This window comes from Mastomys coucha, unplaced genomic scaffold (genome assembly GCF_008632895.1).
Source record: "Mastomys coucha isolate ucsf_1 unplaced genomic scaffold, UCSF_Mcou_1 pScaffold11, whole genome shotgun sequence".
NCBI lineage: Eukaryota > Metazoa > Chordata > Mammalia > Rodentia > Muridae > Mastomys > Mastomys coucha.
Window position 1 is genome coordinate 28436553 of NW_022196893.1, and position 5507 is coordinate 28442059.

Below are 5507 nucleotides of genomic sequence, written 5' to 3' on the forward strand. Positions count from 1 at the left end.
AAAAAAAAAAAAAAAAAAAAAAAAAAAAAACAAAAAAAACAAACAAACAAACAAAAAACAAAAAAAGGGCTCTGAGTATTGGATAGAAGTGTAAACTTTGCCACGATTTAGGAGGTAACCCCATGGCAACATCCATTCCTCCACTGGTAAGACCCTGAGAAATCCTGCTCAAACTCACCTGTCAAATTGATGCTGTACTGTAGAAGCAATAGGGATTCCAGCCAGTCTGTGCCACTCTGTCTGTTACCTAGGAAACCATTATTAGGTTCTGCTCTAGCAAGAAGAGCAATGGTAAGTGGAGAGCCATCTCAGAATCCTCTCTTAATGGCTTTCACAGGCCTCCTGCTTGCTTCTCTTCTATCTACTACTCCAGCTTGATCTGGGTCTGCATAGTCCAGACCACTGCTTGTACACACACACACACACACACACACACACACACACACATATATACATATACACAGACATGCACATACATACACACATGTACACATATATACACACATGCATACACACATATACATACATACATGTACATACATACACATACACACATGCATACACAGACATGCACATACACACACAGACACATACAGAGAGACATACACACACAGACACACATGTGCACATACATACATGCATACACACAGACACACATACACATGCATACACACAAACACACATATATACACAGACACACATACAAATACGGACAGACATGCACATACATGTGCACACATACATACACACAGACACACAGAGACACAGAGACACAGACACACACATACATACGTCCATGCACATACATACACATACATGCATACACACACAGATACACACAATATCAGCAAAGCTTTAAAGTGCTTAGTTTTCACCTGCACTTGCTGCTTTGTGTTTTGCGCATACTTGTTTTGAAGCCAATGTTATAAAATGAGGTTATTGCTCATAAAACCCTTACCTTCAGCCTTTCCCCTGAAATACCCGGTGGTACCGAAGCTGTGCCCCGCTTCGCTTCCTGAGGTAATCTGTCAGAACAGAGCTGCTGCTTCTACCACTTACCGAGCACAGGTTCCACATTGTGATACTCCCTGGTTACCTATTGTCCCAGCAAAGGCAGGGCCCATTCCCTGCTGTTCCAAGGCGGAGCGTTAATCTCCTTTCACCAGCACTGCCCTCCCATGCCTGTGCCTTCCTATGACAAGGGAAACATTCTCTTTCCCATGTGTAGATGAGAAGTGGGGAAGGAAGACCCGCCGCCGATGAGGGTAAGAGGTCGGGTAAGGCAGCAGCAGGTCATAACCTCATACACCAGAGGATGATGTGTTCAAAGCCGGCTTGGACAGCTTAGTGAGAGTCTGTCTCAAAATAAAAAGTAGAAAATCAGCCAGGCGGTGGTGGTGAAAAAGTAGAAAATCAGCCGGGCGGTGGTGGTGCACGCCTTTGATCTCAGCACTTGGGAGGCAGAGGCAGGTAGATTTCTGAGTTTGAGGCCAGCCTGGTCTATAGAGTGAGTTCCAGAACAGCCAGGGCTACACAGAGAAACCCTGTCTTGAAAAAACAAAACAAAACAAAACAAAAAACCAAAAAAACCAACCAACCAAAACAACAACAACAACAAAAGTAGAAATTCAGCTTATCGATACATAGTGGCCTGGCCTGACCTGCGCAAACCTTGGGTTCGATCCATAATGCTAATAAGCATCCTATCAAGCCAGGCACGGCAATATAGCACCTGAGAAGCCAAGGAAAGAAGACTGCAATGAGTTCAATGAGTTCCAAGCCCAACAGTGAATACCAGGCCAGCCAGGGCCACCCGGGAAACTATTTAAAGGGACAAGAGATCATTCTTGGAGTGAGTGTGCAGCGTGAGGCCGGCTAGTGACAAGTGGCCCTGCTGGTCCCTCTTTGACAGTCCCTCATTTCCACCCCCTACAGTTTTGCAGCTGCAAGTCTGCTCTTCTGTATCTGTGCTCTCGGTGTGTGCTGCACACTGGATTCACTCACTGCTCCCGGTGTGTGCTGCACACTGGATTCACTCACTGCTCCCGGTGTGTGCTGCACACTGGATTCACTCACTGCTCTAGCTTGCTGCCTCCTAACCCACCTACCATGCATCTGGAAGTTAGGGTTCCAGGTGGCTCTTAACTGCTTCTCCAGAGATGCCTGCCTCACTTCTCTACACCAGTCCTGATTTCTGATGCCTGCACATGGGCCGTCGTGTCTGTTTCTAATTCAGTAGTTCTATCTGTGCGCTCTGATTCTTCCCATGAAAGCACCAGAACACCCTGGCTCCGTTGCCCCTAACCATTTCAGATTCCTTGCTAGCTTGTATAACCAGGAACTAATTTAGCCAGTTACGTTAAAGAAAGAAACAAAGAAATAAGTAAGAAAGAAAGGGAAGGAGGACAGGACTGCCTTGGCCCTCACCAGTGCCTAGTCAGTGTCAGGACAGATGTGCTTTGCTCATTTCTCTGATGCAATTTTTTTTTTACCTGATGGGATGAGGCAAAGGTTCTCTTCCCCTTTGTTCAGCCTCCTTTTTCAATATTAATCACTTAAAAATAAGAGATTTGGCCGGGAAGTAAAGGGACACACCTTTGATCTCAGAGGCAGAGTTGAAGCCAGCTTGGTCTATAGAGTAAGTTCCAGGATATGGCAGGGATGGGGGGCTACATAGGGGAAAACCCTGTTTTCAATCCCTACCCCCACCAAAACAGAGAAGGAGGGGGGTAGATTTTTGAACAAAGTGAGCTGGTACATGACTACAATCCCCAGGCTTGGAGACAGGAGGATCAGGAATTTCAGGCTAACATCAGCTACCTGAGCTCTTGTCTCTAGGGAGGCAGGAGGATCAGAATTCAAGGCTTGGCTACTGAGGGGCTTCCACATGGGACCATATGAGACTCTGTCTATGGGGAAAATCAGGGTTTGGTTTGTTGATGCTTTAAGACAGCCACTCATCTTATGTATGCCAGGCCAGCCTTGAACTCATGTCCTCTTGCCTTTGTTTCCACACTGCTTGGTAACAGATGTGAACCAAGCATGCCCCAGTAGAATAAAAATTGTAAGCTTCCGGTGTGACTGAGATGGTCAGTGGGTAAGAAGCACTTGCTGCCAGGCCTGATGACCTGAGTTTGATCCTGAAAACCAGCATGGTGGAAAGACATAACTCACTCACATCATACACAATAAACAAATGGTTCTTTTACATTTTTAAAGATTTATTTTATGAGTGTTACATTCACATGTATGTCTGTGTGTCACATGTTCGAGTTATGGATGGTTGAGAGCTGAAGTGTGGGTGCTGGGAATCGAACCTTGGTCCTCTGCAGGAACAAAGATGTTCTCAACCACAAAAGGAAAAAGACTAGGCACAGTGACACAGCCTTTGATCCCAGCATTCGGGAGCAGAGGCAGGTGGAGCTCTGCTTTCGAGAACAGACCAACCAGGGCTACCTAGTAAGACCCTGTCTCAAAAATCAAACCAAAGAAGAGAAAGAAGAAAAACATGTAGCCATTTAAAGCACTGACCTTGTTCGTTGCTAAAGAAATGGAGGAAACAGGCGGATGTAGACAGGATGCTACTCCAATTCACCCTTCCTCTCCGGGTCTCCAAACCCTAGCATCCCCAAACTAGAGAAAGGGACCCTAGATGGTTTACCTGGAGTCTGCTGACGCCAGAAGTAGCTTGTTTCATGATCATGGGCTCCACACACTCATCCTGAGAAGCTGGAGCCAATGTCCTGGCTTCAGTGTCAGAGGTCTCTGCCAGGCATTGGAACTGCTGTTGGAGATTCCTAATGGTCAGCGGGGCCTTAATGAAGCCTGTGGTCAAGGCTTCCAGAAAAGAAAAAGGCCTTGGTCTGAAGGTGACTGGAGAGTGAGTTAGCTGAGGTCTCCGTCCCACGTGTGTAGAACAGACGGGGGTTCTGATCTCTATTGGCATGGCTACCCTCTTGGCTTGGCTGGGATGAACTGGGGAGCTGAACCGGGCTCATCCTGTGGTCCAGAGAAGAAGCCAGTTTCGCACCTTGGTGCAATAAACTCCACCAAAGAGGAAGCCCCCCCACCGCCCCAAGGGCCCCAGAGCCACACCACCCACTGCCACTGAAGGAAGTGCTGACTCTCTCAACAGGGCCAGGATGACTCGGCAATGAGAAGGAGGCAACGCGGAGAACACCACCTTTCTCTCCTCTCACCTACCTTCCTCCTTCCTTCTCGGTGCCCAGCGATGGAGGGACTGGACAATAGGATCTTCCTTGAGCAGACATGTAAGTATGCGGCCCTCCGCATGACAGACATGCGCACACCAGGCATAGCCCCCACCTACAAATCGGAGCTCAGACCTCCGATCTGAAGCTCACACGAAACGTGTGGGGCCTCTTTCCATTCAGAGCGATAATAAGCGCCTGCTCTCATTTTCTTTAACACTGTAGCGGGCCAGGGTTGCAGTTTTCTTAGCCTACTTCCTCCTAAAGTATCAGTCTGTGGTCAATCAAATTCTGCCAGCGACAGTTTCTCCCTCAGCGTTGCCGGCTAACACAGCTGTCTAAGCCCCTAGGGTTTAGTAGGGTCCCCCAGGAATGTAATCATAAGACAGCCTTAAATCAATGAGGTTTCCCAAGATTCTGATTCTGTGAGTCCACTATTCCTTCATGGAGTTCTAGACCCACTGTCCCTAATGACATACCAGAAACCGCGGCAGTCACTGGCAGTCACTGTTCCCCTCCTAATCAAAAGTCAGAGCAGCCTCTTGTCTTTGCTACGGTGTTTGAATTTCTGTAGATGTCACCCTGTGGGCATAGAAGAGGGTTCAGTTTTCCAGCTAGATGCCACGGCAGGCCCGACCTTGCAACTTGAGACAAACAGGGCCCTCTGGGTAATATTTTCCTCCATGGACACCCCTTCCTAGTCTGTAGGTGGCACTAAAGGTAACCCTGGGTATAAGACGGCTGGGCGTCATTCTCAGGAAATGGCAGCTGCAATAGTTGATTCTGTCAGTCAGAGAGAGGCACTGGACCTAGAATATTCCAGATGACTACTGCAGCCTAAAAGAATAGGGAGGTCCTGTGGGCTGAGACCAGCAGGCTTCTCAGAGGGGCGGCTCCCAGGTTGCTAACAGGCCTTCAGGCACTGTTGAGGCTTACACACAGTCTGTGAAGGGCGGTGAAATGGCAAGATCGGTCTTAGGACACACACTGGAGAGAAGGGAAATCAGGTGCCCGTGGTAGAGACTGTGGCCAGAGCAATGGATTGCTCAGAGCAGCCTGCCACACACTCTCCCTGCCTGAGCTGGGTAGCAGGGAGGAAGAGCCAAGAGGAACCGGAGGCTTCTAACTGGAGACAATCTGGTGGTTGTGGACATCACACCTGGAAAGAGAGATCATGAGTTTAGAATGTGCAGTAAGACAGGTCCTTGTGGAGTCCTGGAGTTTATAAGAAAGGTTTCTTTGTTCTTTGTACTCTGGTTGGTTGGTTGGTTGGGGTTTTGTTTTTTTTTTTTTTTT

General features: G+C 47.9%; 1 protein-coding gene across 7 annotated transcripts in view; it reads left to right on the forward strand.

Moving 5' to 3' along the window:
* The window catches only part of Pced1b (PC-esterase domain containing 1B), a 143390-nt gene that overhangs the window by 116542 nt on the left and 21341 nt on the right, over positions 1-5507 (forward strand). For 6 of the 7 annotated variants that reach the window (XM_031354025.1, XM_031354045.1, XM_031354021.1 and 3 more), the window contains one exon: positions 4136-4271. The gene's annotated coding sequence lies outside the window, so the exon portion shown is untranslated. Of the gene's footprint in view, positions 1-1158; positions 1266-4135; positions 4272-5507 lie in introns of those variants that run through there. The other variant, XM_031354048.1, reaches the window with a different exon arrangement.